Genomic DNA, 27,779 nt, shown 5'->3' with positions numbered 1-27,779 from the left:
CTGAATTCCAGACTTGATTACGAGGAAAACCAAGAGCTCTTATGAATGCTCTCATGAATGCTGAATATCTCACATTGCGTTATCACAGTACACACTGGACAGCTTTTCCCTAAAAGGAAAGCTTGTGGCCACACAGGGATTTGGGATGGGAAATGGCAGAAACACTGGCTCATTATTTATTTTTTTGGCTCTCTAGTATTTCTGCATCACCAGATGTTAGGCATGCCTAAACTCACCAGCCCCAAACACAAGCCCACCAAGCACTGCCCTTGGCCCATCACCCCTCTTTGTGGAGTCCACATCTGGTCAAATCTATAGGTACAAAGGGAACAACAAGTCCAAGAGAGCAGCAGCAGATGTGCCATAAGCTTTCATATTTCTTTAATGCAGGGGCAAAGAATCAAGCGAGTTCTGAGATGCAGGTTCCTCAGGGATGCAGCATGTTGGAAGTGAGGGTGCTGGCAGGATATTTTCTTTGTGGAACAAGCTTCCAGTGAAGAAATAGGTCTCATCAACCTGGAAACAAGGTCATGGTTTTGAGGCATCTTAGTTGAGTATATCACTACAAGCACTGACATGCAAGGGAAAGTAACAGTTCAGGACAGGTACAAGGTCTCACCTCTGCTGAAGTCAATTAATAAAGTGACTGTATGGCCAGGCCTGTTTACAGCAGCCAGAAATCCAGTTTCAGAGTTCCAGGCAAATCTCTACAGTGGGAGAAGGAGGGGGACAAAAAAAGAAACAGATCACAAAATGAGATGATACAACATATTTCCTCTAAATGCTTCAACGTGGAAAGACTGGCACAGGTTTCCACGAGGTGTTAGTAAGTCTCTCAGCAAATAATCAAGGTAGCAGAAACAAAATTAAAACATGCCAGGGGCAACCAACAGGTTTTTAATTGGTTTGGTTTGATTTGGTTGGTTTTTTCTTCCTTTTAATTCCAGTCTCTCATTTTACTCTGCATTAGGCAATTCGTTATCTAATTTAAAGCAGGCACTAGATGTTAGAGTCTCCTTGCTTTGCACATTGCATGTTTAGACCATCTCCTTCATGTGATATCTTTTCTTTTTTCTTTTTTTTTTTTTTTGTCTGCCTGTATTGTTTTGGCTGCCAGAGTAGAAATCCTTCGCCTCTGATTTCCAGAAAATCTGGATTCCTCTTTCTGCTTGAAGACAGTTGAAGCAGCTGCTGCCCTGACTGCATAATCAAGAGGGTAGAAGCCCTCAGAATCAAAGGCAACTTTGGAAGCAGCATCTGCAAATGTTTTAGGCACAATTTTCAAGGAATCAAAGGAAGTCTTTAAGTTCTCAAGTGACTTACCTTGAATTTACATGAAAATACACCTGGGTATGCTGCAGAATGCCTTCCCCTTCTGGAAACACGGGGATATTTCCTCTGGGCTAAAAGAGCAGCTGCAAACAGAGAGTGAACTGGAAGGTCATGTAAATCCAACCCCTCCACCTGCTCTTTGTTTTAGAGGTACCTCCAGCTATGGCACGGATCTGGGGTAGGTTTAACTCACGTGGGACCTGGTCCAGTTCTCATGAGGGCAATGAGAGCTTCCCACTGGCTTTTACAAGCTTTGGATCCAGCCCATGCTGGGGGAGCTGGAAGGTGCAGGTTAAAATATCCCTCTGTGTGTTTCCTTTTACACACAGACAGTAATTCCCTCCTCTGTAGCTTGTTTCAGTAAGAGTTTTGCGGGTTTTGGGGGTTTTTTTGGGTTTTTTGGCTTTTGGGTTGTTTTTTTGTTTTGTTTTGTTTTTGTCTTTTTTTTTTTTTTTTTTTTTTTTTTTTTTTTTTTTTTTTTTTTTTTTTTTTTTTTTTCTTTTATCCAGGCTCTCTTGTATGTACTTACTACCCTGAGGCTAGAGCAAAGCTTTGAAAACCTACACTTCTGGGGTTTTGGACTTACTGTTAGGTACAGTTTGTCTGATTTTTACCTTGGAGCTCTTACTAAATCCCGTGCCATCCTCACAGAGTTAGAAACCCTACTGATTTCATGGAGGTGAGAGTTCCCTTGCCCCAAGCCAAGCTGAAAACCACAGATACTACAGAGGTGCTGCTCCCAGGAGATGCCTCTGACTCTAAAGCAAGGCCTGAGACTCTTAAACCTTATTTTGCCCCCAGCTTCTGCAAGGCACTCTCTGCTGAGCCCTAACGAGATCCTTCCTTGCACAGGACTTGGCTGCGCTGGTTGGTTTTATTTGTATTTATAGAGTGTGACAGAACTGGGATAATGATGATAATTGGGTTTGACACAGCATGAGCAGAAAATGTGCAGAAGAAAGGAGTGCCTTAGATGAGTTTCATCTTGAGTTTATCTAGAGACAAGGAAACTGCTGTATGAGATTTCCTCTGCCTTATGGCCAGCAGTTCCTGCTACAAGCTTGTAACAACTCTCCTCACAAAGTGATCTGGATTGAGAGCATGTTTGTTCAGGTGTCTGCAGCTACAGTGTAGAAACCAAGACACAAACTGAAAAAAAAAATAAAAAATCAAGTTATTAAATGAGAGGGGGGGAATCATGGGCAGTTTTTGAAGAATATCTGGGAGATGCCAGGCACCTGAGAGATGAAGCCTTGCCTCCACATCAGAGGGCATTTTCCAGCTTCTTCCCTGGCACCATCTGCAGGACCAGGCTGGAAGTGGCTCTTCCTGCCTCCAGGTAAACCCAGTAACCACGACCTGAGAGAGCAATAAAGCCAGTGAAATGCAGGTTCATCACTCATGTTTAGGAGCATGCCTGGTCTTCCAAAGGATGGGTCTGTGGGTAGCTTTACAGGAATACTGCAAGCTCTGCTCCACTGCAAAGTTCTCATGCTGAAAAATCAGCATGAAGAAGTTGAAGTCCCTCTCTTCTACAAAAAATCTGGTTTAAAAAATGAGTTAGCAGCTTTAAAACACAAGTTTTTAGGTTTTTTTTTTTTGTTTGTTTGTTTTGGCATGTATGAAAGGCTCTGTAAATTGATTGAAGAAATTGACTGAAGGAATTAAGACATCTTTAGAGGGTCCTAGAGCTCTGAGTCTGCTCTGTGGATTCTGCTATGTATATTCAGACTTCTTTACCAGGCTGAACTGCTGACATATTACACAGCAAAGCCTTGATGCTGTGAAGTTGCCAGGTGATATGGTTTTGGTGACACTGAAACCACTGGCAAATTCAGTTTGCAAATAATGAGTGCTTTCTTAGCCCAAAACATTTTCTTCTTGCTGAGAATAATTCTTCTCTCCCTGCCCCACCCCCCTCAATCGCGAGGACTTTCTAGAATAAAATGTGACATTCTTGGAAAAGCAAACATTGACACTTGGACATTTTTAAACAAAATTTGGGAAGTTTGATTTAAGCTTTTTTTTTTTTTTTCCCCAACTTGAGCCACTTTCGGAAGAAGATATGTTGATTTGAAACAGTACAAAACAACAAAAACAAAACTATTTTGTTCAGCATCACAGAGCATCCAAATTAATCCAAATTAATGCACTGCTTTTTACCCCCATTGCTCCTTCAAATGCTAAATAATTTATATTCTGGTTCAGCTGGGGCTTGATTTTCTCCTTGATAACTTTGTCAACTCATTAAAGTGAATAAAATCCCTGATATCAGTCACCTTTTCATAACAGATTGGCATGGAGAATTGTCCCCTCCACCCTCCTCCCCACCAGCCCCAGCCAAGCTGTTTGACCCCAGCAGCCTAGAGGGAAAGCAAATATTCCAAGACAAATAGAGCAAACATTCAAAAAAGAGCAAGCTCAACACATAGCAGAGCTATCATATCCCCCCAAAAAGAATGTGTACATTCGTGTGTGCATCTCCCTCTCTGTAATTTTTATTTTTCCTCTGATTATATTCTACTTCAGCTTCCAGAGCTGCCCCTGACTTTTTCCAGCAGATGGGTGCAAGGCGGGGTGTAAAATGTGACAACAGAGAATCGAGGATGGAAGGCAAAGCACCAGCCCTAGGCAGAGGTCCAGCTCCATCCAAGGTGGGATCACTTAGAAAGGAAAGCAGGAGGGGTTTTGGGAATTGCAAGCAGAAAATGTCATGCAGAATGTGTGAGTCATGCAGAGAAAAATGCGGCCGTGAAAAAAGGCAGGAGGACAGAGCAAAGCCCCCAAAGACCTGCTTGGAAAGGTCAGCTGGATCCAGAGCAGCCCAGTGCCAGTGCCTCTCCGAGGAAGCACAGGGGAGGATTGCCAGGTTACACCCCTGGAGTGGAAGGAGGAGAGTGGAGAGAGCCAGAGAGGCAGAGAGGAAAACCGGGAGCGGGGTGCCAAGAGCTTTGCAAATCAGCAAGCCTCCGTGGAGTTACGTCAGTGGAGAGACCAACCCAGCAGCTAACTAAAGACACACGTCCCAGAGCAGCAAGCCCTGCCTCAGACACCAAACTGAGCAAGCCTGCAGAGAGGGACAAATCACTCAAATGGGTGAGATCCGATAAATCAGAGGGGTCCGGACTTTTCCTGCCTGAATCCTCAAGAATTTACCTTAAAAATTGCCCTTTTTCTTTCTCTTCTATCCCAAAATCCCTCTGTGCTGAGGTGTGCCAAGGCCACCAGGCTTCAGAGGAGAGCTGGGCATGGCACAGGATTGGCCTTTTGTGGAGCAGCACAGACACTTCTCATTTCTTTACCCCTTTCTGCACACATGGGAATGTGCAAACTACTCTGGTGCACAATGATGCCCTTTTCTAGCCCAAAGATGTGCCACAGCCCTCCACTTCCAGTTCTGAATCTTGCCAAAAACAGTGGGAGGAAAGGCACAAGGATTTTGAGGAAGTGAATACTTTTAAAGCACATTTCAGCACCTTCACAGAAGCTTTTCCCATTGTTTGTCTATTTCAAAATTGCATTTCTCTCCTGGTTCCCAGCTCCAGTTTTAAAGCCTGGGTTAGCAAGAATTTCCAAAGCCCACTGTACATCTCCAGGTGGACAAAAGATATTGAAAATTGCTGTTGGTTCTGCAGCTTCACCACCCTCAGGGCATTTCTGCTGAACAGGAATTATCAGCTTCAGTATCTGTTGGAGCGAGTCCAGGGGCTGACCACGAGCATGAACAGAGGGCTGCAGGAAAGACAGAGAGAACTGGGACTGTTGGAGAAGACAAGGCCCCAGAGACACATCAGAGCATCCTTTCAGTACCTAAAAGGGGCCTACAAGAAAGATGGGGACAAACCTTTTTAGCACAGCCTGTTGGGAATAGTTTTAAACTCCAGGAGGGTCAATTTAGAGGAAGTTATGAGGAGGAAGTTTTTACAAAAAAACTGGGGCACTGGCAGACATTGCCCAGAGAATTGGTAGATGCCCCATCTGTGGAAACATTGGAGGTGAGGTTGGATGGGGTTTTGAGGTCCCCTCCCACTCAAACTATTCCATGATTACAACAGCCCTTGCTTAGTCTCTCAGGTGAGGGCTCCCAGAGCTACTCTTATGTCCTGCTGAGTAGGGGAATGATTTCCCACCAAGCTAATGGTTTGGTAAACCCGGTAAAGGTAATCTTTTGATCCTAGACATTTTTCTCCTATCTTTCATTTCCTTCTCTTTTTTTCCACATCCTTCATACAACCCTTGGGAAAATCTCTCTCTCCCTTGAGGACACTAATGGAAGTGCAAGGCTATTTTTTTCCCTCCCTTCTTCTTCCTCAAAACATGCATAACTAGGCCCTTATCCACCACTGAATTAAGCACTTGCTTGACCTCAGTTCTTTGAGAACAGCAGCTCCAAAGCTTTGAAATCAGTGTGTGCACAAGCCTTTACTGACTCTTGGACCTTAATTTGTTACTCTGCCACCATTCAATTAATTCCTGCAAAAACTGGCAGCCACAGGGATCAACTAATTCAGTTGTGCTGTGCATTTCCTGTTGCTCTTGACTGGGAAAGGAAAATATAACTCATGTTCATGACAAATGGAGCCTGGAAGATGATCTTCAGTAGGAATCACTTCTGTGCCAGGCGTTTTTTTACAAAGGCTCAGTCTTTTCTCTGTTTGAAACAAGCACATCTTTCTCTGCAGTTGTATGCTGATGGTTTCAGTTGCTTTTGGGGTGGCTGTCAAGGAGCAGATGGCCATGGGGAAACCAGATGAGAGAGTTGTGTGGTGCTGAAATGGTAAAATTCAGACCCAGGGAGATTATAACCTGGCTCTCTGGTGGACAGCTCTGCTCCTCTTTGCCCACAAGCAGCGCTTTTAAATATTATGTGAACTCCACTGTGACTAAAAAGGCTGCTTCCTTCAGATTAGACTAAGTGCCAGCTGAAAAGATATTTACAAAATGCCACTCAAGATTGCATTGGTGTGAATTCTCTGTTTTACAGACAGTTAAAACAGAGATTTGCAAAGTCACCAAAGGAGGATAAATCACAATAAACTGGTCACCATTTCACACTAAAAAGGCAGAACAAATTAATGTCTAGAATTGCCAAGTAGCTGGTTTCAAGCACTCCAGAGACATCTTTCTTCTCAAACTGCACTGCCCTCGGCCAAAAATTTTAATGGATTGAAAAGGAAGTAGGCAAATTTGTAGGGAGTAAGCTCACCAGTGGCTATCAGCCCTAATAAACTGGCCAGTGGAGACTGATGCTTTAAACCCAACAGAAAATAAGGCAAGTTTGGAAAGGGTTGTTTTTAGGATGGTTTCATGGGAGTTTTCACGGAGCTTCTGATGCTTACAGCTTCAGGACTCAAATATCCAGTCTGTGAAAAACCTTTGGTCTGACTTAGCATAGCATTTGTTATGTAAAAAAGTCACACCATCTGAAGTATATCATATACCAGTGGCATATACCAGATCCTTTTACCCAGCCATGGTAAAATCTGGGAATATGCCAAAAATCAAGTGATTGCTCCCCACATAACCCTGTTCATGTTGATTTCATCTCCTGCACGCACTGGGAATTAAGGCACAAAGACCAGCTATAAATAGATTTTGTTCCCAGAATAGCCATCATATATTAAATTAGTTTAATAGTAGTTGTCTCCTCCTCCTGAGACACTCACCCTGTGCCCCAACTGCTCAGAGTGAAATTCCACCAGAGTATGCAACCTTTACCCTTTGCATCTATTAAAACAGCGTCGTAAGACTTTTTTTTATTCTTTTATTCTGTAAAAATATTTCACTAAAGCTTCAAGAAAAGTTCTGCTTTCCCTTTTTGTTCCATTTGGCTTTTTGGGAGAGAAGGAAAAGTTTATTTTCTCTAGGCCATCTTCCTTCCCCTCTCCTCCAAGGTTTTTTTTGACATAGAGTTATGATTCATGGCAGCAGAATGCCACTGCTGACAATTTTTTTCAAGCATTCCTATATTTTTTAGGACTCCCACTGTCTCAGAACACCATGGTTCATTGTTTCCTTCAGGTTTGGAGTGCATCTGCTGGGCAGACACTGGGTATTTTGCAGGGATCCTCATCAAGGAGGAGGAATTTGCACTCAGATGCTCTCAGAATATTCTGAGTTTGCACTCAAGACATTCTCCCCGTGTCATTCAAGCAGCGGTGAGTGAGGTGGAGACAAACTTGACCCACGCTCAGGTGCCCCGTGTCAGGGCACAGCACATCGTGCTCTCTTTAATGTGTCTTTATGACAGGCTTGTGTAAATGTCTCTCTGTTGGTAAAACAATCACACCTCCAGCTACCGTGGCTCAGTGAACACAAAACTTTGCGTAAGCCACCTAATTATATATGTCTCCAGAAAATCCTGTTGGCTTTATCCAAACACAGAGAGACGTCCAGTCACCTTCTGCAAATGCCTTCTTGTGACAGAAGTGGTTTCCAGTGATGGCTGAAAGGAAGTTAAATAACCACTACATTCCCTGGGTTCATGGTGTGCCGGGGTGTTCTTTTCATTCCTGCTGCTTTGTCATGACTTCTGTGAGCTCTGCCTGCCTAAAAGTGCATGGAAATGCCATCAGCCAAACCTGGGGTGACGCTCACACAATAGGCAGGTGAAAAGAAGTGGAAAAACTTTCAACAAAGGAAATATTTCTTCAGGTGAACAGGCAGATTCATCAAACACCTGCAAGTGTGCACACATCAGATCATCTCTCACTACAGCTTTCTCTCCTTCAAGGCTCTGAAGGAAGTTTGTGTAGATAGAAATTCTGAAATCCCAAGAAATGCCAAATACTTATTTGCTCCTTCTTGCCCCTCCAGGTGATTGTCCCATCACCTATATAAATGCAAAGCCTGTTACAGAAAATGTGCTGCATTTCAGGTTCCTCAGCCACAACACTCCCACCAAGGCTGCTCTGGGCCACCCACCCACCCTTACAAGTGGTAAGTAATCTACTTAAACAGAAATATTCAAGAATTTTTAGTCCTGGAAAAGAGAAGAAACTGAAGGTGCCTACTTCTATTTTTTTTCCCCCCCTCTTTCTTTCAGAAAGTAGGCGCTCTTTTTAGACAGAAATTTCTGAAGTTTTAAATCTCCTTTCTTATTAGCAGCTCCATGTTTCATATATAGGTGTGCCAGCCTCCAAGGCTGAAATAGTGAGAAAGAAAGCCAGTGCAGGTTAAATGCTAGGGAAAAGGTTCTTTGAACTTGTCTGGAAAGTTTTCAACAGGCAATATGTCAGTTTAATGCTCCTTGAACATGAGTCATGCAGTTCTTTGATGCAAGACAGTTTCTGTCAGAGAACTGAAATGATTCAAAGAGCAACACAAGTCTTTTTCTTTTTCAAACTTCATCTTTTCACATCTTCTTTTGCTGCATCTTGGTAACCCTGTTTTGGAATGCCATAATATGAGGAAAACACTCTTTCAGTTTTGAAAAACAAGGCATTTTGATAATTAAAAAAAAACAAGGCACAATTAAGTTTGAAAGTAGATGCTTCCATAAAGCAGCAAGATTAAAAATTCACATTAAAGTTTCCCATGTGATAGAAATCATATTTTCTGTCATGCTGTCAGATACTGTTTTCCCTATCAATCTTTTCCGCCCATTTTAGATGTATTCGGGGACAAGAATTCTACTTTTCATTTTCAGGTTTACTTTTTTTTTTCCCCTTCTCATTCCCTTTCCTCCTTGTAGTAACATGTAAATGGCTGTACAAATGAAATGAGTAAGTAAAGTAAAGGAGGGTTCAGATTATCTGCCTGGCCTGTGATGCCATTTGCCTTTTTCAGGGAAATTTCTGGGTGTTCAGTGCCCACAAGCACCACCCAGCTTGCTGAAAAAAATCTCCTTTTTATTTGTTGCCCGTGGGATCCCTGTGGTCATCTCCTTCACCCCTTACCTCCTTCTTTTCCACCATTTCCTTCTTTCCTTGCAGGAAGGAGAGGATTGAGATCCAAAAGAAAAGTCCCATGAAAAGAGTACCTGAGGCTTGCTTCATTTCTCATGGCCATGATTTTTGTGAGGGGTTTGGATGGATATCCTTACATCCAAGAGACAGTGGAGGACTGCTCAGGAGCAGGGGTGGTGTGTATTTCCCAGAACCCAAAACCACGCATGAGTGGGTTTTGTTGATTTTTTTTTTTTGATTTTTTTTTTTTAGTTTACGGATAATTTTATGGATGGGCATTATGGTACTTTGATTTGTTTGGTATTGTTGGTGGTGTATTGTTGAGGTGGTAATTGGTATTTGGTGTTTTTTTATTGTTAGGAGTTTTATTGTAGATGGGTTTTTTGATAGTTTAGGTAAAATGTTTAATTGTTTGAATTTTTTTTTGTTTTATAGCAGCTATTTTAAATGTTTATTTGAGTTTTTTGGGTTTTTGAAATATTTATTTTGGAGGAAGTCTGTGTTTAAAATGTATGGGGCATTTGGGTTAGTTATAATAGGTTTTTTTTAAATTTAGTTCTAGTTAGGCTTCAGCTTTTATTAAAGTAAAATTTTGTGATTTTTTTTGTTAAATTAGTAATAGAAATAGATTTTGTTTTTATATGTTTTGATGGGATTAATGTGTATTGTGTATTAGTGTTGATTAAAGTTTTATATTTTTGTGGTTTAGATGTGTTAGGTTAACAAATTTACACAGTTTAAAAAATATGGGTTTTTTAGTTTTTATTTGGCTAGAGGCAGGGCTTCTTTAAGCTTGGTTTTTAGGTTTTTTTGGTTACATGTTTTGGAGTTTTTTTAAAGGGGATTGAAAATATTATTATTATTATATATGGTAGTTTGGTTATGAGTTATTTGAGTTGGGTTTTTTTAGAATTTTTTTGAGTCTTTATGTATTTGTTGTGTTAGAGCATTAGCAGAGCTTTTATTTTATTTTTATGTTTTTTTTATAATTGTGTAGGAAGAATTATAGTTTAGTTTGTGGGGTGTAATTTTTTATTTGGGGAACATTTGCATTGGGTATTAGAATTTTTGATTTGTATTGTTGAGATTTGGAGAAAGTTTTCTTTAATTTTTTTTGAGCTTTTTGTGATTTTTTTATAATTTTGTTTTTTTAATTTTTGTAGATGTGTTTTTATTGTTGTGATTTTGGCACGTGTTGTGTATAGTATTTGTATATATTTGGAGTTTTTTTGTTTGGAGTTTTTTGTTTCCTCACTCACGACGTTGGTGAAGAAAATGAAGAAAAAGAGGCAGGATGAGCCAGAATCCACTCCTTCTCCATGGACCATTTCCTCACTGCCATGCTGGTGACCTAGAACCTCTCCAATATTTGCTCTTCAGGCCCCCTCAAATGAGACCTGAACAATGAAACTGATCAGGAGATATTTATTTTTTTTTTTTAGAGCAGAGGAGGAGCACATGAGGAGCTGCTCTGAGATCAGGAATGCCAGTGACAGCAACAGGACCAGGCAGAGCCCTAAAGCAAGCGCCTCTCTGTTTGATTTATGGAGCCCAGGCAGGCACCAGGCAAGCCAGAGGGAAGTCAGGAGCGCGGATTTGTCAGCACCAGCCACTCCCCACGGGTGTCCCTGAGGGCAGAGCTGGTGCTCCTGAGGTGGCACAAAGCCCTGGTACCCAGGGCAAGTTCTCCCGGCTACCTTTGTGATGACTTTCCATTGCAGCAGGCAGAATTTTTGGCCAAAGTTCACATCTCCCCTCCAAAAACTGAGGACTGCAAACAGTTCAGCAGCGCAGATGACACTGAGAGAACAACCGGCTGAATAACAGATGCATTATTCTCCTGTCCTCACTTGGAAATAAGCCACCAAAAAGCACGAAGTGGGCAAGGATTTTTGTTTCTTTTGCCCTACCTCCAAAGAGCAATGCTTGTTCTGTGTGGAGTCCAAGAACACAGGAAGAGAAGCTGGCGGCCCCTTGTGCTGGCTGGCACCCAAAATCAGATCCATTCCGTGCCATCCATCCTCAGCAAGCCAAATGAAGGCAGGACAGGTTTCTTCAGCAAACTCAGTCCTCTTTTTGCATCAACACGTGCATGACACGTATTCATCCTGGAAGAATGACTCACAGTGGGATTTCCCACTGGTGTGACTGTTCCTGGACACGGGTCTGAGACGATGGGTGCACACAGCAAGGGCATGGGCACTGCCAGCTGTCTTGTCCTGTTTTCTGTGCCCTCAGAAATGCATCACGTCATGGCAATCAGCTCTTTCATCAGCAGGTTTGAGGCTGAAGGCCACATTTTGCCCACAAAGCAGACAGGAAAGGAGGCACATGTCCCTGTTCAGCCACATCACAACCGACAGAGGAGATGTGACTTCCACCCTGTCACCACTTCACTGGGGTGACAGGTTAAGTCTGAAAAGCCTGTCACAGAGAGGTGCAAGCACAAATACACATAATTGGAGCTCTGGAGGACAACATGGCCAGAAAAAGTAACTTTTGAATGATTAAGTGTTATCTAAATATTATAATTCATCCCTAAATATGATAATAAGCTTCATTAAGCTCATGACACCACATATATGACTAAGGAGGGGGGAAAATAAGACTGGGCTATGTATAAGGAGTGTAGGAATTTCACCCCGTTAGGAGGAAGACCCAAAAAGATCAAAAAGTCAACAGGTTACTCCTCTGTCCTTCCTCCCAAGAGAGGGTACCTTCTTGTTAAGCTTCTGGGTATGGTTGCTATTATGACATATTATTATCTAATATCACTTTTATTATTAGAGCTCTATCACAACTAGTTAATTGACCTAGTTTAATTGAATCTCTGTCTCTTTCTTCAATAAACAGCATTATTTGTGAATCTCACAAATGCTCACACAGGTTCTTATTGAATATGACCAGACTTACAGTGATAAATTTATTCTCAGAAATTAGGCCCAGCAGCAACCAGTCCTCTTGTCTCTGAGGACCAGCTGGAAAGCAAAGGTCTGCCAAATTTCTACACCTTTAATGTAGCTGTCTTAGGACCCAGCTGAAAGGAGGGACACAGTGAGAGCAGCCCCAAATTCTGTCTTATGACACGGACTTCCTTCTCACAGCTCCAAAGAAAAGCTCACGGACCATTAGCCACTCGGTCAGGCACTCACACTTTTTGCCCTAGGCATCGTGTTTCCAACCTACCAGGACTAAATATGGCATGTTCAAGACTGGCAGGCACCCCAGTGCCACAGCCTGGATTTTCTTCCCTGTGAAGGACAGTGAGTGGCCAGGGAGCCCAGTTCCTACAAGAGCCTCATTTCCCCCATCAGTGCTGGCATCTGCCACTGCCTTTGACAAAATAAAAGGCCCAAAAAAAAGACAGACAGCTCCTGTTTGCTACCAGGGCTTTTTAGCAGAATCCTAAAACTCAAGCCAGGATGTGTGTTCAAAGTTTTGACAATCTCTTGTTTTTTCTCTCAAAAAGTGCTGTGGGCTCAGCACCTGTATGTCTGTGCCCTGAGCTCACCTTTGGCAATGTCTGCTCCAAAATGCATTTGTTGAGCTGTGTCTTGCCTTGTATCTTCACTCCTTTTTGCCCAGAACCCCCAGTGGAACTGCTCACCTGTGTCACTGCCACCAAAACCCCACGACTCCCTTGATGGAATGTATTTGGGAGTGGGATTTGTAGCAGCTTCCATCTATCTGGATACACTGAGAGGGAGCATCTCCAGCTGAGCTGTGTCTAGCAGGGGTGGAGGCAAGGCCTTCCTGAGCATGTGAGGTTTGTGGTTCAGGATCGTGTCCTTCCTGGAAGAGGAGCAGCTTGTCACAGTGCGAAAGCCAGCTGACAGGCTCTACCCAGGAGCCTAAAACTGAAGTGGAGGAATGTCCCATGATGCTGGGCTAAATGGAGTTATTTCAGCATCCTCTCACTCCACTCATGTCACTACTTCTTGCCCTGAAGAGGTCAGCTGTGCCCCAGAGTCTGCTTCTCCATCCACGCAGCTGCCTAGCTTGGAAAACTCTGTTTTGCTCCTTTCTGCATGATCCTTCTTACACAACTTCTTGATTCTTCCAGCCTCTACAGGAAAGGTTTCTAACTTTTCCCTCATTACAAAGCCTCCTTCACGACACTGCCTAAAAACCTCTCAATAATCAGTGAGGGAATACCCACTGCTCTTGCTCTCTGGAGAGGCACTCAGCTGAAAAGTGGTGCTACCCAAGTGTGCCTCCCCCCAAAAGGCCACCTGCTCAGCTGCAGAGGATGGTGACACTCACAAGAGCTTGCTCAAACACTTGAATTCCAGTAGCTGGAGTTCCAGGGAACTGACATCTCATCTGGGGAAGGAAGGTATCAGGCAGCTGTGGCAAACAGGAAAACTCAAGGCTCAGAGTAACTCTACCGAAACAAGAAGAAAATGAGAGAGCAGGGAAAGGTTAGATGCAATTTTTGCACTTTTCAAACCGAGTGGGAGATTTCAGGTCCAGCCTTGCTTCTCAGGCAGCTTGGATGCGGCTGGCTCAAGCCACAAAATCAATAAAATTTGAAGTACCCTCTAGATCAGACAACACATATTTTGTAGAGATGATGCTGCACAGTTTGGCCGCAGCCAAGGACAGCCAGAGACTGTCTTGTGCAGAGCTTTAACCACAACACAGCCCTGATTTAAACCATTTTCCTGTTCCTTTCAACACCCTGACAAAGCTGGAAATCTACGGCAGCGCATACACTGTGCAGTGATTTTAATACAAAAAATTGCATACAGATACGACCGAGATGTTTCCAACCGATAAAGGCAATAAGTGAGGCTAAAAGCAAAAAGCAAAGAAAGTTCAATCTGAAAGTGCATGTTTGAACTGGACTGTTTGGACAGTCCTAGCCTGACTTGGAGGGAGCAGGGCAAAGCTCTTCTCACTGCTTATCTGCAAAGCTATTCTTGGCTTCTCCCTCTCAGGTTTTAGTTTGAATACCTGCAATTATTTACCTACAGCATGTACCAATTTTTTTTTTCCCTCTTGTTGAACAATGACTAATGTGAAGTCAAATATTTAAGTTTGTGTGCAGGAAAGCTTTTCCCTCCCAGACAGATAGCAAGCAGCACTGTAAAAAGCCTGGTGCTCATACGTGGGGTTTCATGTGTTTCCCTTAATTTCTAAGCTCTGTGAGGTTTAAAAAGCAACAGAGTTCTCATGTCAAGTTTTAAAGCACAGTCTGAGGTGGCCTTTTCAATACAAAATGCATGCAAACTTCCCTGTGGGTATACAGTTCATACAAAGCCTCAAAGGAGAAATTGAAATAAGAATAGATTTATGTAAAAAGAAAAACAGGAACTGACTAATCAGCAAAATTTCACAATTTTCTTCAGCACAGAGAAAACATAAAACATTTGCAATACTTGCTGCTTAAATAAGCTGATCAAAATTACTGTATAAAGTTTTTTTTTTAAAGGTTTTTTTTTTTTGGTTTTTTTTTTGTTTTTTTAAGGATGAAGCTTTCCAAGTTACCTTGCCTTACACTTTAGTCTTTTGACAAACAGCCACAGTACCTTTTCTCAGCAATACTGTTCACGGGTTTTGGGAAGATAGCCTAAGACAAAAGCTCAGGATTAAATGATTGTTTCATTGTACTTTGTACTGTAAAAATTTTGACATTTACTTAATCTGAAATGAAGAACAATCTCCCCACTATTTGTTGGCAATTCACTGAAATGCAGTTTATGTCTCAGAGTTTCTCTGCATCACAGGCAATAGCATAATGTCTTTTTTATGATCAAATCTTTTATTCATGCAATACAGGTGCAGACAGAAAATTCGTGTATGTCAAATGACATGCTGAAAATGCTGCCTTTAAATAATAGAAATAAAATTACAAAGGAAAAAAAGAAGAAAAGTGATCTCACACTCAAATTGGCACATGCAAAAGCACATAATGTTCAGATGGAAGTTTATTCAGATAATTTCCAAGTGTAAGCCTGGTCACCTGACTTCTGGGGAAGCAGGACTTGTACAATATGCTAAGCCCAACACCACTTTCTCAGTTTTTCCCCAAAGAAGATTCCAAAGAGTTTGCAAACTCATCAGCCTGAAATCTCCTATTTTACCACAGAAAAATTTATATTGGTCATCCAGGCACTGTTCCACCTCTTCCAGATGTTGCCTTTCGTTTTCATTTTTGTGTTGCATTGTCTGAGATAAGTGACATCAGGATGGTAATACAAGCCTGCAGAACAGCATGTCCTGCTGTTGGCTGTAAGTGATGGAAAAAAAAAAAAAAAAAAAATCAAAACAAAACAGAAAAAAAACTCCTCATTTCAGCTGTGGATTTAATATCTGTCAGCACATGGACTTTTTATTTGAAATTAGAAATAAACTTTTTTTTTTTCACTTAACTGAAAGCATCTGGGTCTGCAAGGGAAACAAATAGTTATTGCCTTTTACATGTAGCACAGGACTTGGTTTTTCCAAAGTGTACATGAGCTTTTAACAGTCAGGACCTTGATCATATGGCTGAATATTCAGCCCAAAGGTTGATGTTCTTTCCTTTAAGCACTTTCCAGTGCTCTTCCAACAGAGACCTGAGCCTCAAAGATAAAATAAAAAGGTTTAAATAAAAAGGTTTAAATGCTTGCTAGCTTGGAAAGCTTCCTCTCACCCACTTTTATACCCCCAGGGAACAAATAGACGTGTACAGGATGACTTGCACTTCTTCCACTAATCCTGGAAATTGTTGCTGCAATTACAGATATCTGACATAATTTTTGCAAACAGGAGACCACAAGCATAAGTTGTCCTGCCCTTGTTGGCTCAGCACTGAAGGATCCTACCACGATAAAGCATATCTGCTGAACACAAGGCACGGTGGTCTGCAAAGCATCCAGTGCTCCAGGGAACATCTCTACTTGCAGCCGCCTCTTCCCAGCATGGTGTGATTTAACTTTAACAGCACATCCACAGGTCAGGGCCCTTCGTGCAGAAACATGGGAAAAAGCATAGCTGAGATAATCTAGTCCCAAGGCAACCCAAACAAATGATAATACATTAAATAAAAGATACCCTTTAACATGAGAAATCACTCTTTACTTCTCTCTACATGTGGGCACAGCCCTATCCCTGACATCCCCAATAACAGAACTGGGGTTTATCCCTCATGGAGACTCCAAAATGGTTTGTCCAGGTGAATTCCTTGTTCAGTTGTCATGGGGCACCATGGTGCTGCTCATTCTTTCAATGTGAATTCACCTTGCTGCTATTTGAGCCCACCAGAGAGAGTGCCTCCTAACACAGCTCAGTCTTTTTGTGAAGTCCAGGTGTAAAATTATCCTTGCAGGGAGTTGTGGTCTTGTACTTCACTCGCCTTGAAGCTAACAGCAATTTTGTTGCTGACTTAGTAGATAACTGGCCAGAATATGAAAAATCCAAGGATATGGGAGATGAAAACTACTCTGAAAAAACACAGAATTCAAGCTTGCCCAGCCTGAATATAATTTTTATACCATAAAATGTTATAAAATTTCCAACACTGTGCTAAGGTCACATTACAATACTGATGCACAGGACATCAGCTTTTTCAGGAAGTCAGGACCACAGCGGGAGCCTGGAGAAAGATTTTCATTGCTGCTCCAGTGCTGACCCTTCTCTTTGCCAGTGCAAGCCACACCCAATAAGATCCAGACCAATAAGAGCCAAACTACAGTCTGTGCTCAACATTAATCTAGAAAAAAACAGCCTGAAAAGTCTGGAGGAGGGTTGAGGTGGAAATCTGCTGCCATGGAGCATTCATGACCCAAAGGATTTGCCTGGAAATAAACTACAGCAGCAGCTGAAGCCCTTGCCAAATACAAATGCATCCTGGCTGTCCCCTCCACTTTTGTCCAGGTAAGACTGCCCTGCTGGTCCCTTCTCCATTCACATTTCGCTCTGAAGACTATCTTTACTCCTGAATTATCTATTTACTTTTTACTATCTTTTTTACTCCTTAATGATCTTCTCTCCTGTCTGTGGCAGGCAACACCATGAATGCAACAAGCCTCTTCCCTCTCTGCCCAGGCTCTCTCAGGAAGATCGTGGAATACGTGTCATCTGCCAAGTCCCTGGTTGGAAAACTTCAACCAAATATAGAAAGCCTGGACAAGAAATGGACTTTTTTTTTTTCCCCTTCTCTGCTGCCTGGTTTTAAGTCTGTCTGCAGCTTCTGGAGATACAGGGAGCCTTGAAAGAGTGACCACTTTTATTTTTTGACTAGATGGCAAGCCAGGCTCACCACAAAGCCGTTTTTTATGGTTTTACAAAAAGCATGTGGCAAACCTTGGAAAAGCTACTTAGTCATCCTGTTAGTGACCACTGTCTTCTGGAGTTTTTTCCCCTCTTCTCTCTCCCATATTCCTCACAGAGATTTTTCTGCCTCTTCCCAGAGGAGAGGAACACTCTCACCAGCTACACAGCATGTTTAAGAAATGTTTCCCTGCTGGTTCTAAAATATTTGTTTTCACAGAGCAGTGTGTCCTAGAGGTGAGATTTAAAACACACTTTCACAGGAGAATTGCAGTTTAACCACTGAGAAAACAACTGAGAGCCAATTGAGCTGTCCCTAGGAATAATTATTTTTATGGGGGCATCAAAATTTCAGCTGCAGAACTGGACAACTAATTGGGGAAAAAAAACCCAACAAACAAACAAACAAACAAACAACAAAACCCCACAAAAAAAAAATAATAATAAAAAACCATTAAAAACCCCCAAACCCTAGATTTCATGGATAGTTAAAAACAGTTTAAAAACCCTAGCTCTTGCTTTGTTGGTGGGAAGTGAGGGACATCCATGCTATTGACCAGTCTCAGGTCTAAATTGTGGCAGAATTTCTCTGCTGTAATATAATGATTAAATGTCACTCACAGCCTTTGGCTTTAATCAGAACACTTGCCCAATATCTGCTCATTTCAATTCCTGCTAAACCTTGCTATTCCCCACCTATCCAGCTGCAAAGTGGTGGAAACACTATTTTACATCCTGTTTTTTTCTTGGCATGGCAGAGTTAGGTCCCTTCCATCTTCTGCTCAGTTCCCTATCCCTTGGAAAGAACCCATTTAACGACAGGGCACATCAAAGAGCCTTCAAACCAGGGGAGAAAAATGCCCCACCTGGAAGGGGCAGGATCAATATCTCAGGGACACTTTTTGCAGGATAAGTGCCTGCTCCAGGAGTGCCCCTAGATGAATATGAGCCATGTGGAGCTCATTTAGCTCAAAAGCAGAGTTCTGCCTTAGAAATGCACTGCACAAGGCAAGATGAAGTGCCATGAGCAGTCTGCAGGAGTCTGGGGAGACTGTCTGCTTGGTTTCTGACAAGGAATTCTCCTCAGGATGTAAGAACAATCTTGTCAGCACGCATCCACAAAGACTTGTTTTCAAAGCAAGGAATTTGTTCAGTAGTTATTCCTTAGTGCCGCTCCAACACAAAGGAGAAAGGTCTGTGTCACGGGTTTTCGCCTCATCAGGATGAACACATTTCACCCCTTGCCTTTTTTAAAGGTGGCTCGGTATGGCATCAGAGTCAAACAGAGGAAAGTTCAGTAAAATCATGATCATTTGTGGGTATAACTCCAGGCAGCCCCCACGAACAGAGCCTGAGTTGCAAAGGAAGCACAAGCAGTGCATTTAGAAAGGGTTGAGAGCACACTTAACATTATTTTTTATATCGGGAGTTTCACTAAACAAATTAAAGGAAGAAAGTCCTCCAAGTGCTTGAGGAAACAGGAAAATTTATTAAAACAAATTTAAAAAAATATAGGTATACTAATTGCTTCCCTACTTCCATCTTTTCCAACCCTTTACCCTTCCCATTTCCCTTGGGTGGGAGAAAGATTAAAGTAGGAGAAACATCTGAGGATAACAGTGATAGAAGCAATCAGGGGGAGAAACAACCAAGTTCTAATTGAAGTAAAGAATGGGGAATTGGGATGAGTAAATTAAAACTTTGGGTTGTTCATGAAGAACATAATTTTTCAAGGCTGTGCAAGAAATGCTGGGAGCTTCAGCCTTGATCATCCTGTACTACAGGAAGCAACCCGTGCTTCAGATATGTTCTATACCAACAGGACACTAAAAATGGTCCACCAAAAATGCAAAACAGAGAATCTGGATTCAGAAATGCAGCTTCTGAGGGACAGAGTTTTCCAGTCACACTCCAGGAACCATTTCTGCCAGGCTGGGAAGAGAGCAGGAGGATGAAGGCACCTGCTGAATGAGCTGATGCTGCCCTGGAGATTTGTAAGCCACGAGTGAAAATGCCAAGAGGGACAGATTTTTGGGGAAGGCACCTCAGTTTGGGGTAGATGCTCTTGTTTAGAAACTCTCATCAGTTCCTCTGGGAAGCATTTCCAGCTCACTTCCCCCAGATTATATTTTTTATCATTGAGGAAAAGAGAGGAGCAGGAGAAAAAGGATGCATTGTTAAAGTTGATGCGGTAGGAGAAGCAGCCTGTGCAGGAGGACATTTCATTCTGCCCCCCCCAGTTCTTTGGAAGACTATTTGTCTGCTGGTGTTTACCTTAGGAACATCCCAAATATCAGTCAATTTGTATTTATTGTTCAGAGATTAGCACAGTATCTAGTAGTTGTTTTTACATTTCACTAGAGATAGATAATGGGCTGCAAAATGTGTGTCTTCTGAAGGTTAGTTTTCCACAAACTGTACACAACCAGGCAGGAACATGGGCCCATTTAGCACTGGTGTTTTGAAGGGAAGTTGCTACTTTCAGCCACAGCAAACCATATCACAGTCTTCTTTTTAATGAGTGAAAATAGAAAAGAAAACGTTTTTATTGATTCATCTGAATAGAATTTTTCCATGACAAAAAAAAAAAAAAAAAAAAAAAAAAAAAAAAAAATTGTTTCTTTGGGACATTTTGTTTTTAAGAGGCTCAAATGAGTTACTGAAACACAAAACTACACTGGATTTTACCATCTCTAATTACCCATAAAAACTTATTTGTTCTGAACATAAAGGTCTAAAATTTTCCCTAGAGAACCTACACACACTGGACTAGATTTTAGCCTTAGATACACACAGTCTTGAGAGCCTATACTTATGAGTAACATTCTGGTAATTTTGGTCAGACTGCTCAAAAGCCCATCAAAGTCAGCAAAAGTCATTGTTTTCAGAGAGTTCAGATTAGAAATCACCAATACCCAGCCTAACAGAAAAATGAAGGGGACTAAGAAATTTTAAGGTTAGCTATATCACAATGGATGTGTCCATCAGAAAAGGAGCCAAAACAGAGGTAAATGTTTAAAAAAATAAGTATATTTTTTTGTCCTGCTTACAGAGACTTGGCATCAACCAGAGTGTGCAGTGTTATGTGTTACTGGATACCAAGACTCATATTATAAACATTCTGTCAATATCTCTCTTCTTTAATCTCAGCAAACTGATGGGTGGTAGCAATTATACAGGATGATTTATTTAAAGTGCTGTAGGAGGCCTAAGCTAATCCACGAGCTCTCTTTCCTTGCCCAAGCCATGTGGAACTCATCCTTCAGCTGTATATTACAAGACCACAACTCATTTATCTTCCCATTTTCCAAGGAAATCTGACAGAGGGAGACACAAGTGTTTTTCCTGCAGAAAGAGCCTGCTCAGATGCAAAGCTAGGCAGAAGGTTTGAGGAAGATAACAGAGCACTTCCTATTATTGATCCACATGAGTTCAGAGAGGGGGTTATTTGTATTTCCCTGTGACTAAAATCTCTGCCCTGTCTCAGGCCAGGCTTAGCTGTGGTGAAGGCAGCACAGAATGACACAAAATGCCATCTAGTCCCATGGGACAAGTGTCCCTTTTGCCTTTAATTAAAGGTTAAATTCCTCAGAGAGGGAGTGCAGGGTGCATTTAGTGAAATCAGGCCTCATCAGAACACCCTGGGGCACTCTGGGGTAACCAAAACCTGCTGCCTTTGAGGAGTTACACTTTGCAAAAGCTGCTGCAGAGCCTCAGAGGCAGGAATCCAGGCTTACACCCTCCTCCCTCCAGATGCTTGGAGCAGCTCAGCTGCAGCACAGCTTGCAGGAGCCAGGCTCCAGAGCTGAGGAGGGCGCAGATCCCTCTGTGGTGGGTGGGGTGCTTGGTTCCAAGCCACCCCCTCGGCATCTCCCGGCTCTCCCAACACCTGTCTGAGCAAAGGAGAGGTGCCAAGCTCACAGCCAGAGCAATGTGCAGGCTCCCTGGCAAGGCCTCAGCAGTGGAAACAGGGCTTTGCAGGACCTGTGGCAACCCAGCCTCAGCCAGCAGGATCTGTCTCAGCCTTTCTCAGCATTCTCCCAGCCTCCAGGAAAGCTGCACTGACTGGCAAAAACTTCTCTTCTCTCTTCTCTTCTCTTCTCTTCTCTTCTCTTCTCTTCTCTTCTCTTCTCTTCTCTTCTCTCCTCTCCTCTCCTCTCCTCTCCTCTCCTCTCCTCTCCTCTCCTCTCCTCTCCTCTCCTCTCCTCTCCTCTCCTCTCCTCTCCTCTCCTCTCCTCTCCTCTCCTCTCCTCTCCTCTCCTCTCCTCTCCTCTCCTCTCCTCTCCTCTCCTCTCCTCTCCTCTCCTCTCCTCTCCTCTCCTCTCCTCTCCTCTCCTCTCCTCTCCTCTCCTCTTCCCTGAACTTCCCTTCCCCTTCTCTCCTGTCTGCAGGGAAGGTGATGAACAAACCCAAAGGCACAAGCTGGCACTCGGGATAAATGTTGTGATAAAGAGCTCTGACAATTTAGTTTTTGGGGGGAGGTGGGATAAATGAAGATGCTCTGGAGGAACTTTTCCCGCCCTCATCCCAGCATTATTCTTCCCTTATTCCTGCCCCATTTGCAAAGTCTTTTATATTAATGAACCCTCGGCTGTCAGCTGATAAAAGCCCTATAGAAGTGCAAAGAACTCGTATTACTGTGGGGGGGGGGAAAAAGGAATCCATGGAAATATCTCTGCCTGATCCAGAGAATGGGAGTGGCACTGTCACTTGTCCAGCTCCTTGTTGAAAGCTCTTCCCCCTACTGCCCTGTCTTAGACTGCTGAAATAAATCTGACACTCGAAGATCCAAAACAGAAAGAAATAGGGAAAAAAATTGAAAGAAGGGAAAGGAATATCTTGTTGCTGGACAATCTGACTTTAATATTTGCCTCTTTTCAAGCAACTTTTCCTGATTTTACCTGCCTTCAGACATCTTTTTTTTTATCTTGCAGCTGGATTGGGTGAAGTGTTGTCTTCCATCCGTGTTAATTTGCAGGGTTTTGTCTTTTAATTATATTTTATTGTTATGCACCTGCACCTCACAGTGAGGATTTTTCTTGTCTTTGCATCCCTTTTTCAGCACTGAAATCTTCACAATGCTTCTAAGCAGCAGAACTGAGAGCAGCACAGGTGGGCTGATGTTCAAAAGGTCCTTTCTTATCACCTGTGATGGGTCCATCAGAGGTGCTGCCAACAGATATTTCCTGCACTCCTTAGAATTCAACTGAATATTAGAATCAAAAGATTGGGTTTTGCTCTGAATACATCAAGTGCTCAGTTATATCTGTTTGACATCTCCCGATTTTTCCTAAGCTTGTTTTATTTGACAGTAGAGAAATGCATCACCATCAAAACCCTCCTTAAAAAAATGTAGCTTCACTTTAAGGGGAGAAAATATTCCTAAACAAGACAACACTAGAGAAGATCTTACAGTTAAGCACATGTTTATGAGACCAGAGATTTCATTTCAGAAATGTTTGGATATTTATGTGAGAAGAGTGTAAAGAAGCACAGACAAGCAAAGACATCTAGTCCTCCTGATTTACAGATGCTCAGGATCTGTCACCCTGATAAAAAGCTCCCTGTTTTCAAACCTTTACCTCCAAGGTGCCTTTGGAGCTTAAATCTCTTTCCTGTTGCAAAGGAAGATTCCCTTCATAGACACTGCTCTCTATTAAAGGAGAAAGGCAGGTTTTTGCAATTAATCTGTTGATTATTTCTTTACTTTGACTCTTCTCTGAGGCAAAACCTGGAGGGATATATCTGTAATTAGCCCATGCAATACTCAGACATAATGGCACTAAAACTCAGTGTGTCACTTGAAACCTCACCCATGGGTGGTTTAGTACAACAGATAATAAAGAGAGGCAGAATGCCTGAACTTTGATTACACTTAATGTTTCCAGCTGAGAAGAGGCAGTGATAGGTACTCAATAATTACACTGAGCTAGCTGGAAATCCCATCTCCAGCTCCTGTGAGTTCTTCAGGCAAGTCCCAAAGAATAACTGATACAACATCCCCCTATCTGAGTCAGTCTAATTGCACTGACAACAGTGGATTAATGCCTGCAAAAATGCTGAGCTGTCCAGTTCAAAACTTTCTGGGAAGTGAACAAGAATCCCTTCCAAGAAAGAAATTAGGCTGTCTGATTCTATATTAAAAACTATTATTTTCCTCTTTGCGATATTACTTAACCCATGTGTCTAAAAGAAGTTAGATTCACTAATGCAAGCCTAGCAACTCAAATTTTTTAGCATTTTTTCACCTCATAGGCTCACAGAGTGGTTTGGGCTGGAAGGGATCCTAAAGATCACCTTGCTCCAACTCCTTAACGTGGGCAGGGACAATTTCCTCTATCCCAGGTTGCTCAGAGCTCCAACCTGGCCCTGGACACTTCCAGGGATGGGGCAGCCACAGCTTCTCTGGACACCCTGTGCCATGGCCTCACCACCCTCACAGGCAAGAATTTCTTCCCAAAATCTAACCTAAACCTACTCTCTTTTAATACAGAGCCTATTCCTCCTTTTCCTGTTTGGACATGTCCTTGTCAAAAGGGCAATTCTCTCAGCCTGTGATGTGTTCATCTTCACCCTCCTCTTCCTAATAATATTTGTATTGTTTAGTGACACACAGATACTTCAGCTCTGTTTTAGAGTGTTTATGTCTCTTCATTCTGGATGATTCTCCAGATATTATGAAAAAAATTGCAATTTTTTTTCTTTCCTTTCCCCCCCCCCCCCCCCCCATCTTGCATTTAACTATTACAGGATGACAAAAACTAAAGGAATTTAAAAGTTCTGATGTCAACCTGAAAGTCTCTTAGCCTCACTTGGGTGGAACATGGCCCTTCTGACTCACTAAAGAAGCATCCAGAACATTCATAACAGGCCTGCAAAATGTCAGGGAAAGTCAGTCTGGTGATAGCAGCAGGAGCTGGCTTCCAAGGGAAGGATGAGAACAGAACCAAACCTTTGGAGCAAGTGTGCAAACAAACACAGATCAATTTCTATTTCATTTTCTGTAGCTCAGAAGAGTTTGGTCAATTTCATGCACCTTTATTATTTTATTTTATTTCATTTCTTTATTTTTTTAATCTAGGACTGCATTACTTCAGCCCTTGCTCCACATCCATGGTAGGGCCTGTGGAAAACACAGCTGCTTCTCCAGAAAGATCCATCCATAGTGGTCTCCTCATGACTGTGTTTCCCAGGATGGCACTTTTGGTTCCCAGTGACCATTTCTGTCAAGCTAGGTCACAAAATCCTCTCTGCTCCAATGGAAAGCACAATTGTGGTGCTTGAGGCAGATGGGTGCCAGAGGCTGGATGTGGTGTAGCCATTTACACCCCTCTCTGAAGTTATGGCTAGATTGTCCAAATCACATCTTTCACCCCCAAATTTTTCTTCTCAGGAGCACAACTGAGGTTGCCCTTCCTCAGGACTCCTTTGCCAGCAAACACCACGGGGAACGCTCAGATGCACCAACAAATTTTGCCTTCGTTGACAAAAGTTCTGGCAGGGTTTTGCTGCCATTGCTTAATTCCTAGATTTGGGGATCAGATGAAAAATATGTACACAGAATAAGGTATTTGGTTAGTGAAAAGAATAATTTTTTTTAGTGAAAAGAATAATTGCTGAGACTCCACTCCCTCCGCTGCTCTTCCAAAGGCAAAAACTACCCTGTGCTGGAGTATATTATGAGCAAGAGTTTTCTTTCTTGATTCATTTTAGTGGCATAAAAAGAGCCCTGTGAGGGCATAAAGTACAGGTTTTTTTCATAATGTAAGGGCTCTTGGAGATAAAAATGACTGCAGGATATGTACAACCATGTTGTCCCCACTCTGTAATAACTCCAGGCAGTGCAGGAGCAGATGGGTGCCTTATTTCTCTGTTGGAGGAGCAATGTTGATATGCCTGTGAGTTTGACTTCATTTTTTTTAGTGTTTTTATAGTGTTCATGCCATTTTTAAGACATTTCCCTTTTTTATGTTGAGATGGTCCAGCTCTCCCAGGTGGGGTTGGTTCTTAGTGTGAAAACATCTTGCTGTGAACAAATCCCAGATCTCTCCTGTCTCAGCACCTGCAGCTGCACCTCCCCTCACTGCCTGCTCCACAGTATTGTGCTTTTATCCCATCACAGCAGCTGGTTTTATTTGGGATTATTTTGCAGAAGTGCTGTTTAATCCATGTGAGTGGATGATCAGTTCAGGCCATGGCAACTCCTGCTGGTTCAGGAAGAGATTGAGGTAAGAACCCATTCTTATAAACAGGATGCTGAAACAAGAAGAACTTGATCTACTTGAATTTATTATTATTTTAAATTATTTTTTAAATTTTCCTCTCAAAATAAATACCTCACCCTATCTATTGCCTCTGGTCTCCAGAAGTTGGTGCCTCTGTGAATCTGACAGATATTACTTCTACCAACATAATGACAGAATAAATTACCCTATTGCTTTGCCAAGTACACCTACAACTTGACCCCACAGGTGTGAGGAGCAATGAAAGCACACCTCTTCAACCTAAGAGCGAGATTTAAAAGTTAAAGTCAATTCTCATCATGCAGAAAAGCAAAATCCATAGGTGAAAATACATGGATTGTCCAAGAAACATGCAGGCCAGCAGGATGAACTTCCATAGTTAGAGCTTCCTGTTCTCACCTTACTGCCCCACTAACGAAATTAACAACCTGTGATTTATGCAGATTCATGCACAGAAGTCTGCTGTGACTTCCTACCATGACCTGTCAGGAAATCAAAAAGCCATTCCAGGCCCAGGCTCCAGCCCTGGTGTCCTCAGCTCACCCCAGCCTGCTCCTCCAACGTACAGTTTCTAGCAGCACAATCAGCTCCCATGAAGGAGGAGATTAAGCGTGCAGAGGCTTGTCTTGACTGCTAAAAAAGGTGGTTAAAAAAAAAAAAAAGTACCTAAAATCTGATTAAATCTTGGCCTTGGTGAGAGGCACTTTAAAGATCATGCCATTCAAACCCCCCTGCCATGGGCAGAGACACCTTCCTCTAGACCGGGCTGTTCAGAGCCCCATCCTGGGACATTTCCAGGCATGGGGAATTCACTGGGAATCTGACAACAACAACCTGTGCCTCACGAGCCTCACAGTGAAGAAATTTTCCCTGGTTTTTAATCTAAACCCACTCTCTTTCAGCTTCGTAAGAATTCCACTGTCTCCTAAGAATTCAGCTCTCCTAAGCAAAGAGGTTGTGCCAAAGTCTTCAGGATTCAGTGACATTTGAGGAAAGTCATTAAAGTTATTCAGAAAAAATATGGACCTGCCCTCACCAGAGGATGACATTAGAGTCACAGTCGAGCAAGAATGAGAATTTAGCTCAGAAAGCCTCTTGTTTTCCCTTGGTGAATGGATTTATCAAAATAAACACTGGGAGTATACTTGCTGTGCTGGTAAATGTCACTACCTGGTTTAAATTATTAGTGGTAATCCAACCAGTATTGCCATGCCTGACAGATGTCTCAAATCCACTCAGTTTAGCAGGCCTGAAATGTCACTGCTGATTTCACAATAGCCTTGTCCCACCCTGAACCTGGGCAGAAAGACAAAAGCTGGAGTCCTGAGCCAAGGACAATATGAGATGAAAAAAATTATTAGGCAGCATGACCAAAAAATTTCATCTTAACAACATAAAAAGCACTGCCTGTTTCATAAATATTTGTAAGGTAAGGAAGGAGTCACCCATAAAAACCCTCCAATGCCAGGAAAATGCTGAGCTGCATTTGAAATCAGAATATCATCTTGAACTGATAAGGTGAAATTTTCCCTGGAATATTTTGAACCTGAGCTCCCTCTCATGACTTCACTGGCAATAAAAACACTTAGGTTTAGAGTTATGCCAGTGTGAAAATTACATGAAAGAGAATGCAGTAAAAAAAGGGAATAATTTATTTCCTGATAGGCCACCCAGTCCATTTCTGAATCTGTTTTAATCACAATAAAAAAAAAAAAAACAAAAACAAAAAACAAGTTTATGCTAGGGTGCCTTCCCACATTGTAGAAAGTCTAAGCAAAAGTTTTTATTGCTGTCTTGGTCCAGCAGCTTAAAATCTTTATAGGGGAAATTACAAAAAAAAAAAAAAAAAAAAAAAAAAAAAAAAAAAAAAAAAAAATATATATATATATATATATATATATATATATATAAATCCCAAAACCCATGAGTTCAAACAAAGAAAATAAATACTTATTACATATTTTATCTGGTGTTTAACACTTGGGCAGATCATCAGCCTGGGTCATTAATTGTGGAATTTACCATGCAGTCAGAATTTTGA

At 42.1% G+C, this 27,779-nt stretch overlaps 2 long non-coding RNA genes across 2 annotated transcripts; both read right to left on the bottom strand.

Annotated features, from left to right (window-relative positions):
- Positions 1-379: 379 nt before the first annotated feature.
- On the bottom strand, positions 380-1,764 carry LOC119695853. Its single transcript, XR_005255412.1, has 4 exons — positions 1,526-1,764; positions 1,324-1,415; positions 620-707; positions 380-516 (listed from the first exon to the last, which is right to left on the bottom strand). It is a non-coding gene; the product is annotated as an uncharacterized LOC119695853 (long non-coding RNA).
- A 112-nt stretch (positions 1,765-1,876) lies between these two features.
- Positions 1,877-4,235, bottom strand: LOC119695854. The gene is made up of 3 exons (XR_005255413.1): positions 4,124-4,235; positions 2,571-2,691; positions 1,877-2,481 (listed from the first exon to the last, which is right to left on the bottom strand). It is a non-coding gene; the product is annotated as an uncharacterized LOC119695854 (long non-coding RNA).
- Positions 4,236-27,779: the final 23,544 nt, after the last annotated feature.

Source organism: Motacilla alba, chromosome Z (assembly GCF_015832195.1).
Source record: "Motacilla alba alba isolate MOTALB_02 chromosome Z, Motacilla_alba_V1.0_pri, whole genome shotgun sequence".
NCBI classification, from domain to species: domain Eukaryota; kingdom Metazoa; phylum Chordata; class Aves; order Passeriformes; family Motacillidae; genus Motacilla; species Motacilla alba.
This window is presented reverse-complemented; position numbering and strand designations above follow the sequence as displayed.